We start from the raw sequence: 16,243 nt of genomic DNA on the forward strand, positions 1-16,243 counted from the left end.
CCGGAATCGTGATCCTCGTACTCAGGGGCCCACCACTCACCCGCCAAGGAAGAGGGAGCATCATCACAATCTAAGTCTGCATCACCTACATAGGCATCTAGAAAGAGGCACGCATGTGGTGCGAGCTTCACTAAGCTCAATGAGGGATGGGGGCATGCAAACATACACAGTAAATATGATGCGGTGCATGATTTCCAATTTTTTAACAAAAGCTAATCAACAAAACTAAGTTAAGTGGTAATGTGCTACTGCAACACATTAAGATGTATTATTGGTCCCCGAATGCGACCTGGGTCCCCCAGCAATACACCCGTAGTTGCGAATGGAAGCTTGCTGGTCCCCGAATGCACCCTGGGTCACCCAGCAAACCCCGATAGACCCCATCGGTCCTGAAACATCCTCTGTCACCCGGCTCGAAACCGCCTCCTATAAAAATCACATTGTATTGCTGATGTGGCATTCAAAAAAATCAACATCTGACCTACCACGAAGGCCTAACCAACATGTTACCCCCTATTGGCTAGGGGTTGTAACACATGGATAGTTATCCTAGCCAGCATGCATCTAGTATGATAGGTATCGCATATATACATGTATGTTAGAGAACAAAATGTTAGTACCGAAACTCCCATCGGCCACACTACACCCCTTGTTTCCACTAACATACGCATACACATACTATAATCATGGGAACACGGCACCGGAATCCACTTCGACCACACCACAACCTGCTTACATGAATAAGTTAAATGCAGCATGAATGCAATATAGTATGACAATCCCGATACCGAAATCCACTTTGGCCACACTGGATCCCATTTTCAATTCTCAACATACATCTCATTCATAGCACATAATCAAGCATAGTTATACAGACATCAATTCATAATTGAAATGAATGAAATGGTCACACATAAATAAAATAAAGAAACACTTTGTAAAAGAAGTCAACCACACCCACTCACCTTATCAACGATGAGGTGATTTAATCCCAAAATCAAAGTCGTTAGATTCCCAAATACGATTCACTGTCATGCTAAGGTTGACCTATTCATGTTTACAATATATTAGACTCAATGTCGAACGAATGCTCGATGGTTTCCCAAAAGATCAAAATAAAATTCCAGTATGGGTACCAGCGGTTGATGAGGCCATCGACCCATGGTAAGGCCAATGATTGACTGGTGACCTTGGCAAAAGCTTGGGTTATCATATTATACCCACCAGTTGATGTGGCCAGTAAATGGAGCCATCGATCGGTGGATTCCCAGTCATTGATCAATCAATGCCCCTAGAGCTATTCTTTAGCTTAGATGAAATCTGATACTTTGCTGAAGTTGTTTATATTCCATAGAGATTGTAGAGGATCACCCCGCCTACGTATAGAGTCTATTTGCACTCCATTTCATCGAGTGAAATCGGAGATACGGTCGAATTTTCAATCAAAACCTAAAGGGTAGGGTTTGGGTAGTTTTCACCCAAATCACTCCAGAATTGGTCAGGAACAGAAATGGGAGTGTGCAAGATGGTGTAGAATCCTCTCACAACAACACTCCAATTGGCCTGTGTGCCAAGCACTAGGTTTCAATCGAAACTCAACCAAAAATCCTGAATTCTAGGTATAGAATGGTGCCATATGAGAGAAAAGAGGTAGGGAACCAAGGCCTACTTGGTTAGGGATGCAATCGGCAGCCGGTAGCAGTCCAAGGTCAGCTCCTTCTTCTCCTTATCTTATTCTCTTTCCTTTCTCTCCTCTCATTCTTCCGATTTAAATGAAGTAAGAGCTGAGCTTTAAAAGCTCAGTTTCTATATATAGGTTAGAGCCATTAAGGCATGTTTGTTTGTGCGCCTATTTGAGTCAAAATGCACTAATTCTCCGATTGGGCCCCACGGACGCCCACCTTGACTCCATACTGGTCCTGGAGTTAAGGATAGGTCTTAACATAAGTCCAAGCACACGAGGGTAGATACAATGCGGGATTCGGGGGGTCCCACACAAGACAATCCGAAACAAAACAGTAAGGCCCACTGACTGATGTGGCCAGCTAATCTAGGTCTTGCCCAAGTGATTGACCGATGGGTCAATTCCAGCTGTATTTGAACTGGGGTTTGGTCAAGGCTCTTGCCCGCTCGCCAGGGCATGTCAAAGGGTGTTTGTACAGTAATGTGGTTGCGAACTATCAAGCCGGAGAGGTTTAGAATGATGTGGATGGTTACTTACAAATTCAAGTAGTTCGAAAATGGATGTGGCCACCTCTTCCTAAACCACTCACTCTTCGCATCTAAAAAAGAGGAGGACGATCTAAAAAACCACCCCGGTCTACATAATACCTGCTATTCGTGTCAATAAACATGTCTTCCACATATATCCCTGTCTTATCATCCAGGATCTTATGTGGTTGTTTGATAGATATGGCTCACATGTTGCCAGTAGGGGTATCATTTGGTCTGGTTCTGGGCTATCGGTCAGGGTCCTTAGCGGTTCCAACTCTAAGGTATCAAGACCGTAACTGGACCAATAAGCTTACCGGATCCAAATTGGAGACCCAGGACTATTAACTAATGGGTGGTCCGGTTCTGGTTTCTAATTGGTTCCAAACATTATTGAGTCCAAAACAAGGACAATGAAAGTTTCTCTAGGAAAACGGGAGCTCATCATATATAGATATAATCTTGTAGAGCCCAAAATAAAGACATTGATGCATATATAAATAAGGAGACAGCTTTAAGAGTTCATGATTCCATTTCAAACTCAACTCATATACTGATGACTTAAAGAGCAACAAAAGAGCGCCACTCAAAAGTTTCAAGCAATATAACACTATTAATAGCTTAGGGTCTAAAGACTTTTAGGGTTTCAGATTTTTAATTTACCACTCGATTTGTTTACATATCATCCAGTTCCAACAGTTTCGGTGCTACCGGGTCCTTAATGGGCTATCGATTCTGGAACCATTGGGAAACCTGGACCAGAACTGACCCGAACCAATATTATATCACCAGGACCAAATTCGTCCCAATAACATATTGGATGGTCTAGTTTTGATTCCTGTCGATCCAGATCGATTTCGGTTTTTGGTTCTGGTCCTAAATTGACACCTCTAGTTGCCAGTTCAAACAAATGCCAGTGTAGTTCCTACACATCAAGATCAATTTAGATATGGTTTGGGCATAGGCATAACATCCCCCCCACCTTATAAAAATTTCATCCTAAAAATTCAGCGTACCTGGTAAGCCGAACACCTGAGGATACTTCGAGCGCATCTCTTCCTCACACTCCTAAGATGCTTCTTCAGTTGAATGAAGAAGGGTTGGGATGAAGGCGATAGAAGCACATTGATTGTGAAATAACCAAATAAATGGAAAAAGAACACTACTTGGTTATGCATTCTTGCGCCCAGACACAAGAACGCACAAAAGTACTGCCCTACCCCCCATGAAATAAAAATTTGCATCTATGTTGATGCCCCTACGTGTGCTCCCATTGGCCCTTGCGTTGGTGCAAATGCTACCCAACCAGACAACGATTTCTTACCCCCAAATAAAATAGAAAATTATGGCAGCTATTGCCAATATAATAGTTTTTTTTTTCCAGAAGATATAAAATGGTATGAAAGTAAAGATTTATATAGTTTAAATAAAAAAGGAGCCCATACCAGCTGGAGTAGCTCAGTTGGTTAGAGCGTGTGGCTGTTAACCACAAGGTCGAAGGTTCAAGCCCTTCCTCTAGCGTATTATTATTTTTTTTATTTTTTTATTTTTGAGAAGAGAATGGTGTAGACCCTAAATTGTCACCTGTAGACCATGAAAACACCTCTGTTCACCCTGAAAGGCATACACCATATGCATGACAACATTACAAGTTGGCATAGCCCCACCGCAGCAGGCACAGCCCTGCAAGGCCCTGCGCCATGTAGCCCCGCCCTGGCACCACACACTGTGCAGCGTTGGGCACACCAGGCAGCCCTGCCATGCGGCGCCACGCACGCTATGCAGCCCGCCGACGTAAAATTCCTTTTTACCACTTTCTACGACCCCTCACCTTTTAGGCGGTGCCGCGAACCTAATTTTTGCCTATAAATAGCCCCTCACCCCCTTATTTGCACATTCCAAGTTTCCCAGAGAGGGGGAGCTCCTAGGCTCCAAACCTCTGCCTGTTTCCCTTCTTGAAGCCTTGCTTCCCTTGTCCCGGGGTTCGCCCCCAACTGCTAGCTTTCGAGCTAAGCCTTGTTTCTCTAGTCCTGAGGTCCTCCCCAACCTTAGTTCCCAGCTTTCGAGCCTAGTCCCTCTATCCGAAGTCCGACAACCCAAGCCCGATTTTTTGACCCACTTTACATCCATTCCTTGAAAGGTAGTTATGGCCTAGCCACTTTGTCCGAGAGTCGAGGGTTGTGCTCCCAAAACCTCATGACGTCGTTACTCTGCCCAAGATTCCAAGATCCAGTAGTTGTAGACCGTTACTCTATCCGACAGAGTCCAATTCAATCATCGCAAGTCATTACTCTATCCAACAGAGGACAAAGTCAGTTGTTTGTCTCCACCTGAGCCGGGGGACGTCTTTCGCATTATATTTTTCATGATTGCATTGGTTTAAAGCATATAGGTATATATTTCTATTGTTAATCTTTTATTTTAGAACATTGTAATCCTTTAAGCTTTCCCGTGTAGTGTATAGTAGTTAGTGTAAATTAGTTTAATTTTATTTAAGTAGTTTGTGCATCATTTTAGCCTTGCATGGTGGTATAGGACATTTATATAGGAAGAATATTCGAAAATAAGCATCTAGTAGAAAGATCGGTTTACCCAGGCGAGATGGGTACCTAACACCTTCCCACTCTCGTAACCTGACCACTTAGCCCGAATCTCTAACCAGACCAAATGAAGTCATGTAGCCCTTCACAAGGCTACACCTATGGGTCCTAGGCCCTAATCCTAGGTGGTGACTCCATTTTATAATTATTATATTACCCTCATCCCTTGATAATCATAATCCTGAGAAGACGCATTCCTTCTCCCTCTCCAACTGAGGAACAACAAACCCCCCTCCGCACTCATCGCCCAGGGCGCTGCGGCAAACGAATCCTCACATCACCCATCGGCATGATGATAACCAGACATGGATTAATGAACATTCTCTTAGGGCTAATCAGTTTAATCAAAATTAAAATATTTTTTATCCAAACTTAGATCAACTCTTGTACCATTGGATGGTGCTTGGAAAGGCGAATCCAATGGTATATTATACATCAAAATCCAATACTCGGGCATGAAATAGTGCCCAGATCAGTCAAAGATGTCAATTGGATTAATATGGATCCACTTGAGGATTCATGGATCCACCTAAGGATCCATGGAACCGCATGGTGATCCATGAAACACCCTAGTTGGCCATGGACCACCAAGTGTTTCCATGGATCCTTGGAAGCCTCTTGAATCTATGAGATTCTTTTAATCCCTCCTTTGTCCTAAAATATCTATAAAAATCCTAAAAGATCTACCAGTATAAATTGGACCCCCCCTTGGTAAATTATCACTTGAGATATCTTCCTAACTTGGAAAAATCGTCTAAATGCTTTGAGGTCATGAGGTTTTCTCTCCTCTGGTTCTAATTTTCAAATTTTTGCTACTCTTTTGACATAGCTTTGTCACCCCGATGTCTCGTTATTCTGTGAAAAGTCCCTCGATAAAGTCCTGAATCCGCAGATAAACGAGAATTTTCCAAACTCGACCCTGTGGGAGGTTTAGCCCTTCAAGTGAAAAGAGAAGAAGTCTTTTCTGCTCCACTTGAGTCGAGGTTATGTCCGATTTTCGACGAACTTCTTCTAATACACCGGGGTTCTGCCGAAATTGCAACAATCATCACTTGAGATAACTTCCTAACTTGAAAAAAACCATGTGAATGGTTTGAGGTTGTGAGGTTTTCTCTCCTCTGGTTCTTATTTTTAAATTTTTGTTACTCTTTTGACATGGCTTTGTCACCCCGATGTCCCGTTATTCTACGAAAAGTCTCTCGATAGTCCCTCGAAGTCCCAAATCCGTAGATAACGGGAATTTTTCCAAACACTACCCTGTGGGAGGTATAGCCCTTCAAGTGAAAGAGAAAAAGTCTTTTCCCCTCCACTTGAGTTGAGGTTCTGTCCGATGTCTGATGAAATTCTTCTAATACACCAAGATTCTGCCGGAATTGCAACATTCATCACTTGAGATAACTTCCTAACTTGGAAAAACCATTTGAATGCTTTGAGGTCGTGAGGTTTTCTCTCCTCTGGTTCTTATTTTCAAATTTTTGTTACTCTTTTAACATGACTTTGTCACACTAATGTCCCGTTTTTCGGTGAAAAGTCTCTCGATAGTCCCTCGAAGTCCCGAATCAGCAAATAACGGGAATTTTTCTAAACCCTACCCTGTGGGAGGTATAGCCCTTCAAGTGAGAGATAAGATGTCTTTTTCCCTCCACCTGAGCCGAAGTTCTGTTCGATTTCCGACGAAGTTCTTCTGATACGCTGAGGTTCTGCCGGAATTGCAACAAAGTTCTTTCAATACACTGAGATTCTACCCGAATTTCGTCAACAAAAGTTCATTTGATAAGTCGGGATTCTTCCACCCAAATTTTATCAATGAATCTCGTTTGATAGAGCAGAAGCATCGCAGAAATTTCTACATGGAAGTTCTTCCCTTTCCAACCCTTATGGAAGGTCGTATCCAAGTACTTTCACTTACCTACTTTATGTTAATTTGACATAATGTAGGCCATTAAAGTAGCCTCTTTGTGGTACATATTAATGTTAGTAAAAGTGCTTTATAAGGTTTCTATGTATAGATATGTTCATCTAGTATGATTTTATGCACATAAAATATCAATTCTGCCCTTTAGGGGCATTTGGTAAATATAGTTATTTTATGCGGGATTACACTTCAGGTGTTTGGAATGCCTCACATTTATGTTGTTAATGGATTTATCTATGTTTAAGATCAATGATGATGTTTGAATATGGTTTTATTCACATAAAATATCAATTCTGCCTCCAGGGGTTGTTTGTTTAATTATTGTCATCTTATGCCGGATTGCACTTTTGGTATTTGGAATACCTCATATATATGTTATTAATGTATTTAGCCATATTTAAATCATTGGTGATGTTCAAATATGATTTCTTAGCTCTTTTATGCCTTTATGCCTTTTAGGGGTATTTTGGTAATTATTATCATTTAAAGTTTGTTTGCCTTTTTTATATTTGAAATGTCTCACATACATGTCATTAATGTATTTGGTTATGTTTTAATCAATGGTGATGTTCAAACATGACTTTATTTGCATTTATGCCCTCTAGGGGTATTTTGGTCATTTGCATCACTTTATCTTGACTTGCGTATTTAATTTCTTATGATGCATGATATTTCAATCATAGATTAACCCTGCATGTTGTTATATGAGACTTTATTTTGAGAGAATCTTTGAAGCCCTAGCATCTAATACGAAGGACCGGTTCGTCCGTGCGGAGTAGAGTGCATAAAACCTTCCCACCTCTGTAACCTGATGTCTTACCCATTCCTCTGGCCAGATCATATGGAATCAATCGTAGCCCTATCCTTTAACCAGGATTTGGGCTACCTCGTCAGGGTTCTAGGCCCTTCACAACCTAGGTGGTGATTCTCTTCCTTTTTATTTTAAATTGTGTATTCCCTGCACCCTTGACAGATGTGACATCATGTCGCTGTCAACTCCACACACATCAATTTGAGTCACTAAGATAGGGGTCAGCCTCTGGTAAGTCCTACGTCCACACCCTGCAAGAGCGACAAAACCAATCGGCGCATGCTGTACCTACAAGCACGTAAATTGAGTTAAATAAACTATGTACCCCTATATACAAGCACCAAGTGACCTGGGGTGATAAAACGGGGAATTTGGTCTATCCACCTCCTGAGAGACCGTATCTGGTGAAGACCTTATCATCAGTGGTCGAGCTCTTTTTCTTTCTACTACTCTTTTGCTTTCCTCTATTCGGGCGATGAGAGTTTCCCTATAGACTTAAGTGTTCATCAATTTCCTCTTCTGAGATACTGTCTTGATTAAGGAGGTGAGGTATCCTTTCTGAGAATCATCTTGCAACATGTTCACCCAATGTGTTGGCAATGGATTGGTATTGACATTTCGTTGCTGCTTGGTTCTAAGCTCAATCTTACCTGCATCTATCAGATCTTGGATGGCATGTTTGAGATGTATGCACTTATCACTCTAATGACTCTTCTGATTGTGGTAATGGCAATATAAATCAAGCATGTACCATGTTGGTAGGATTGCCATGTCAACTGGACGAGGTGGCACTATGTTCATCATCTTTTTTCAAATTGGTGAAGAGGAGAGTTGGTGTCATGCCTTTAAAGTTGAAAACACGCTTGTTGGACGCCTCATTCTAATGACTCTTCTGATTGTGGTAATGGCAATATAAATCAAGCATGTACCACGTTGGTAGGTTTGCCATGTCAACTGAACGAGGTGGCACTATGTTCATCATTCCTTCTTTTTTCAAATTGGCGAAGAGGAAAGTGGGTGTCATGCCTTTAAAGTTGAAAACACGCTTATTGGACGCCTGTTGCACCGGAGGATCGATTTTTATCACCACAAGAAACTGCGTTGTTGCAACCAATTGTAATGCTGATGATTCAACTGCATTCACCTCCCTCCCTTTATACCCTCTTGAGGTCTTTCCTGATTGGGTTCCAGTAGTTTCTCTTGAGGTACCTTGGGCTTGCTCCCTTTGAACAACTTGTCTTCAATACAATTCCTTGTGGCCATGAGCGCTTCGAAAGGTTTGAAATGTTGATAGTCAAAATGTCATGATATTCCCCATACAAATTCTCAAGAATCATCTCAACTTGCTCTGCTTCTGTTGGTTAGTTCTATATCTTGGCTACCTTCTCCCGGAATCTCATGATAAAGTTAGAGAACCCTTCATTTGGCCCCTACCTTAAGGTTTCCAACTCTCTTCTGGTGATGTCTACCTCAATAGTTGTAGGAGTATTGCTTCATGAAAGCCTTCACAATTTTTTACCATGTTTGAGTTTGTGTCTGATTTAGTTGTGTTAGTCATCGTAAAGCTGATCCTGCAAATGAATACAGAAACGCTTGTCCCATATGATTTTCTACTAGATTCCAGGTCTTAGCCACCGTAGTAGTGAAGATTTTGAGATGAGATTTGGGATCCTCTGTCCCATCAAATTTAGTTAGCTTCCACTTGAACTCTTCAAGTATCTTCCCCTCAGGAAAGAAAACCAAGTCATCTTCGGGTTTATCACTACTCTTACCCCTGACTGCGACTTCGAGTTTCTCAACTTTTTCTCTCATTTTCTTTTCCCTTTCGGACTCAGGGGGTTCTTGTGGTGCATTAATCGCGGCATCCCCTTCTTCCTTAATCACCAACCTAGTCTCTGCCTTGGATACTGTTGGGGCAGCCCTACATTTTAGGTCTGCAAAAATAGTTGTTGTTTCTACCCATGACTGCCCTTGCATTGCTTGTAACATCTGTGTCATGAGCTGCCTCATTTCAACCATATCGGCCTGTAACTAACCTACTTGTTGTTCCAACTACGTCTCAGGTGGGTTGCTACTGGACGGATCCATGGTGTCTATTCTGGATAATAGCCTGATTGGACTCTGCCTTGAGAGGTTAAGCAGAGAGCGAAATTCTGAAATCTTGGGTGTATGGATGGAGTGGTGATTGGATTGGACTGATCCGGACCAATCTATCACCTTGGCGGACCCACACAGGTAATGGGAAACTTTCTGGTGCGGAATCGTGTCTTACATAAGCAAGAAAACTTATTTTAGGACAAAAGGACTCACCTATTGTATACAAGACTATATATATATATATATATATATATATATACAAACAAACAAAGTCAATTCATGTGATAATACATCGTTGACTTTTTTATTCCACTTTACTCAGGTAATTGATGCTATGGTTTCGTCGTCTCATTCTATAGAAACATCGTGATTCATGAGAAGTTAGAAAAGATTCCTATAGTCACGAAGACCGATACTCCCAAAGTGATTGGTGCAATCATACCATGAATCCTTCATTGTTCGATGGTTCTTGGGTCAAACTTGAATCATAACATGAGAACAAGCAAAATGGCTAAATTGAAAATATCCTTACGGTCTACTCTACGCTAATATAGAGTGTCATTTCATTATGGGACAATTAGAGCTCTCTCATTCTATAGATAGTGTATCCTTTTTGAGTGACAAACTGAGCTTCACTTTTGTCGGTACACTATTTTAAATAGATGTATCATTTTATCGAGGGACTATTGAGGGACAAATAGAGCTCTCTTTTGATAGGTACATCATATTAGGAAGGGTATACCACGGAGAATCTCGATTTGAGCCCTAAACAAACTACCAAGTTAGCTTGTGGCGTATTCTAATCATATATGGTCTAATTCTCTACATGATGCATGCAATGGATAGGCTTGTAGGAGATAAAAAGATCACTCTTAACAGAACCGACATACCTATCGCTTGTATATATGAAGCAAGTCGTGGGTACATGGTTCCTTTAATATAGCAATTGGTATGATGTCAAAGTCTGTGGCTTCGCCTCAAATTACCCATAATTAACTACACATGAGGTCCAACAACTAACCACGGGACTGAGTGCTTCCATTTCGTGTGTGTGTGCATGAAAGTAGTGCAGGAAGCGAATATCATCCGATCTCAGAGTACTTAGTATGATGTGCCCCACCTCCCCGGGGGTAGAGGCATAATAGGGAGTACCCTCGTCGTTTGATTTCACTTCGAACATTATGCATGATGCAGTAAATATAATCAAGATAGAAACAATTGGGTTAGCCAAACATGTTATCATACAATCAATGCAGAATGAAGAACATTCATGCGTTCAACGGTAGCATCTGGTGTTGAAAGCTTGACCATTGAAGTCCCCAGTAGAGTTGCCATTGTGGGTACCGCGATCTCTAGGATGCAGGGGTTTCTCCGCCTTGCAGGCGGGATCCCTACAGTAGTTGCTTATCGAGGTCCCTTGGTGATGGGGGTTTGGGATCATGCTATCAAAATAAATGGAGTCGCTACCTAGGATTCAGGCCTAGGACCCAATGGTGTAGTCCCATCCGGGCTCAATGGAAAGGGCTACATGATTCTATATGGTCTGCTCAAAGAGTCTAGGTAAGAGGTTAGGTTACGAGGATGGGAAGGTATTAACATCCCATCTCGCCCGGTTAAACCGATCTTTCTATTAGATGCTTGGTTTTGAACATACTCTCATAATGATGTATTCTATAAACACATGTAAGGCTATCCGATGATGCATCAAATATGTAAAAGGAAATTAAGCATGCTATTTCTAAAAAAAAATGTTAGTATTTACACGAAAAAGAAAATTACTTTAATGATCTACATTTTTTCAAAAATGGAAAAAAGTAATAAAATATACATGTACACAAAAATATGGAAAACACAAGATATAGGTTGTCTCCCGACTTAGATGGAGACAGATGATCGGCTCACCTTCCTATTCTCGATCAAAATGAGGGTTATATAAAATGGATTTCGCTACTCAGAATTCAGGCAAAGTAACTATTGTAATAGGAATTTTGCTACTCGAATTGCGAGCAAAGTAACGGTTGAAAATAAGACTTTTGTTACTCGGACTTCGTGCAGAATAACAGCTAGAAATGGGACTTTTGCTACTCGGCCTTTGGGTAGAGTAACGGCTAGAAAATAGTACCAAATATGGTCAAGAATGGTAAAAAATGGATTTTGGGTGACTCGGGTTGCGGACAGGGTAACAGGAGTATAAGTTTCAAATGGGAGTGGATAAGGTTTCAAAAGGAGCTCAAAAGAGGGCTAATAGGCATGAAAAGGGGGGGGGGGAAGAGGGGTTGGATACACTTCCTGAGGTTGGGGTGCTCCTCCTCAAAAGAGGGGTTGGATACACTTTCGAGATCTTAAGGGGACATTTCTTTGGTTTTGTGAAGGTTCTGGCTTTCTTCAAGGTCGCTCCAACTTCAAGTGAGGTGTTGGTGATCGTCCATATCCTGTTGTCGTCATCACCGGGAAGAGTGGCAATTTCTAGTGTCTACAACTGGAGAACACCAGTAAGGTTCACACTATACTTATTACTTAGGGTCATTCTAACCCACTCAATGCTTGTAAATAATGAAAATTCATATCACTTATACTGTTAATAATATCTGTTGAGCTTACCGTCAAAACGATCCCATCAAGCGCCTGTTAGTCTTCAAAATTCAATATTAAATACTTTTTTGGGGACAGGGTATTACCAGAACCATGCCGCTTTGATTTTTAGTTTTGTTTGCCTAAATATTTAAGTTTTGATTTCTGTATGTCTGTTTCTTGTTTTTCTGTATATTTTTCATAATTTTATCCCCCATGTGCTCACGGATTGATGTATCACAAATACATAGTTTTCTGTTTTTCAGAATTCGGGTTTTGCATTCTTAAATAGAAAACCATGTAGTTTCCGTGTTTTCTATTTTTCAGTCATTATATTATGGTTTCATGCATCATCCCACCGAATTTCATATTTTTTATCTAATGTTTTATATTTTCTCCTTATTTTTCATGCATATGTATATAAGGGTATTTTGGTCATTAGGCCACCCTACCCATAATATTAATTTTTAAAACTTAAAAACAAACTTTCTAATTTTTTTTTAATTGTATAGGGTTCAATAAATTTTCTCTCATTTTTAGCAATCATTTTATATTCTATCTTGTAGTTTTACATCACATCACATAAAAAGGCATTGCTGCCATTTAATCACTTTTGCCTCATATGGCTCCCAATTTTCAAAAATGCATTTTCTTTCATATTACAGTAGTTGCATCTTAAATAGGAATATTCATGCATTGTCAGCCATTCCATGCATCCTAGTTTCTCTTTTTCCATACTTGGAATATATTGCATTCCATATTTAACCTCATTAGTGATGTGTTTGGTATGCATTCTTGGAATGCAATCTAGGTTGATTTCGCATTTTTGAATGATAAAAATAATTATTTTTTTAATTCAAGAATATGAAATCGACCTAGAATGCATACCAAACATTGCCTAGGGTTTCTTTCTTTTTTTGTAAAGCTTCTTAGTATTTTTAGCATAGTCTTGTCATCTATTAATCATCCTTATACAGTGCAACTGGAATTTTATAAGTGTTTCCTTTTAATCATCCAAGTTGACTCTTCCATTGGACTGGTCACTCCTTCAAGTATTGTAGTCAGGGTGGTGTAGCCCTTCATGACACAATCCCACAACTCACAGTCAAGTGATTGGTCGAAGATTCTTATCTGTGTTTGCCAATAATCATAGTTGGTTCCATTGAAGAATGATGGACAGATGACCAAGAGACATTCTTGTTGAGGCTGCCATTTCTCTTCAAATGGGGAGGTCCTTGTATAAAGAACTAACTCTGGTACCACTTGTTGAACTGTACAAGGCAACTCAAGAGGGAGTAAATTGGGTGTTGAGTTATTTTTCTAATTTTATAACTCACCCAAGGATGTAGAGGGAATTTGTAAACTTAAAACAAACACACAAAAGGAAGATAAAGGTTTATACTCGTACCCTCAGATCTCCATTCCTAAGTACACAGTGCAACGACCATATGAACAAAGTGTCTAGTCCCCGTCTCTATTATTAAATACATTAAATTATTTAATTTAAATAATTGGAATTGATGAACATACTTCCAATATAAGCAAGTTGGAAGAATGCACGAGGGGGGGGGGGGGAGAGAGAGAGAGAGAGAGAGAGAATCATCCCCTATTTTTTATGGAGAGAGACTCATCCGCTACTTTGCAGGACTAGAATAAGTGAGAACTCTCAATCTATATCCTATCAAGAAAAAAAATCCGAAACTGAAAACATTCGGCAACACAATTTAAGATTGGTCCCAAAAATTTTCTGAAATAAAATTGATTTTTTTTTATAGATAAGAAATTCAGAATTATATGAGGTGTTTCCTATGCCCACATACAAGAAAAAACAATTAACAAAAAAAGTAAAAAGAAGGCTGTGAGGCTGCATAGTGCTTGTACCCAGACATTGGAAGGGCAAAATGACCATTTCACTCCCTATGAAATGAAAAATCACACCTGGTTAGATGCCCCCACAAGGTGTGAATTAAGAACCAAACTAGGGTTAGACTTAACTAACCCTTTGAGAACGTACTTTGTTCCTAACATGCCAGATAAAGTAACAAGTAATTATAAAAACTGAAAAAACAAAAAAAAAAAAACAATTAAGAGATTGCTTATCAAGAAAACCATTAGAGAGATATGAAACACATAGATGAACCATCGAAGAACTAGAGAGAAATTCGGTTCTCAATCCCAAGGGGCCTGCAGCCCAAACATGCTCAGTCCATTCACATGAGAGGAAAAGGTGCCAAATGGATTCAGCACAAGAGCCACAAAAAACACATTAAGACTCGATTGATTTCTGTTTTGAGAGAATTATTATGATTGAAATTCTTATATGTAAAACACACCAAAAGAAGAGTTTAAACTTAGGATGTAAATTAAGTTTCCAAAAAAAAACACCACCACTTCGAGAATGTAGAATCTCGAGAGGGGCCAACTGATGGCATAAGACATTTAGTGGCCAAATGAGTTGAGAAGTGGCCATCCTGTGATAAAGAAAACCACCAACAGTCCTCAGTACCTGAAATGAAAATATTTATAATTTCATCTACAAAGGCAGGTGGGAGGATAGAATGAAGAAAAGATCTATTCCATTGATTATTTATCAAAGCAGCAACAGTTAAAAAGTCATTAAAATTTTGCCGCAGTTGTGACCAAGGATATAGGGGATCCAGGGGTCCTTCCAAAAGAAGGAGCTTCTACCATATCCAATCTTAAGTATAATCAGATTTTTAAGTATAGGTAGGATAGAGGCAATACTGTTGCATGTCCAGGTCCCCATTTTGCCAGAACTTTGGGATCAAAGATAGGTTTATTATGGAAATATTTTGCCTTTAAAACCTGGCTCCACAAAGCATTTTTCTAGCCTCAACCCAAGTTTCATTAGTAAGGCTCTACTGTGAATTGAGGCGAGGCTTTAACATTAGCATTGGTGAAAGCAAAAAACAGAGCAACGTTCCCAAGCTCGTGTATTTACTCTTTTAACACCCCATCATCTGAGAGTTGCATCCTTTCCCGTCTCTGACCTATAAATGGTCCATTAGAATCGAAAATCGAAACCAAAACTAGACTGAATAAGCCAAACCGAACTGACTTGAATAAAATTCGATTAGATTTGAGTAGAATCGATTCGGTTCTGGATTAAACATAGGAACCGAATTTCAGAACCAAAACCAAACCGAATTTAGATATTAATATATTAAAGTATGTTTTTTTATTATAATACTAATATATTATAGTAATACATTATAATACTAATATATTATAAATATATTACTAATGTTAGTATTAGATTTTATAATATTGACCGGTACGGTTGTGCGATTTCTCTCATAGGGGGGCTGAAATGATCATTCCACCCCCTGACCAAACACACTGCCCGGGTGGGGTCCACCCCCCTTTTATTAGAGGCACTAGGGAACTGTACCGGGCAGGGGAACCACAGGTGATAAAAATTCATTATACTATATTGCAATATTATACTATGTATGTATTATAGTATACGGACTGAGTAGAGGAATCGGAACCGAACTGTGTAAGAACCTAATAGAACCGAATTTCGAAACAAAACAGGTTTGGTTTGAGTATCAAATTTCAAAATTGATCCGGTTTCGAATCACAACAACACGCTCTAGAACCGAATCAAAATCGAACCGATTGACACCCTTGGAGAACCAGGGATTTGGATCCTTTGCGGCCTGGGGTTGAGCGGCCATCGTGTTACGCTCAACTCACAGGCCGCCTCATGGATTGTATGTCAATCTAATGGTTGGTAGATGACGGCCTGGCATTTTTTAATTTTGAACAGTAATTTTGAATTTTGTATTGAGGTCATCTACCAACCATTGGATTGGTATAATATCCACGTGGCGGTTTGTGAGTTGAGCACAACACGATGATTGCTCAACCCCAAGCCACAGACGATCCAAATCCCCGAACCAGCTCCTCTTCTGGGAGCCCAAGGCATAGGGAGTGCCCATTGAGGCATCCAACGGCTGGGCTGCTGTTCGCACGCCGGATCCCACGTAGCACACATCCCCATGCGCACCCAAC

General features: G+C 40.2%; 1 non-coding gene across 1 annotated transcript; it reads left to right on the plus strand.

The window, feature by feature from the left end:
* Positions 1–3,658: 3,658 nt before the first annotated feature.
* Positions 3,659–3,732, plus strand: TRNAN-GUU. The gene has a single exon. It is a non-coding gene; the product is annotated as a tRNA-Asn (tRNA).
* The last annotated feature ends 12,511 nt before the right edge of the window (positions 3,733–16,243 follow it).

The sequence above is a fragment of the Telopea speciosissima genome, chromosome 7, assembly GCF_018873765.1.
Source record: "Telopea speciosissima isolate NSW1024214 ecotype Mountain lineage chromosome 7, Tspe_v1, whole genome shotgun sequence".
NCBI lineage: Eukaryota > Viridiplantae > Streptophyta > Magnoliopsida > Proteales > Proteaceae > Telopea > Telopea speciosissima.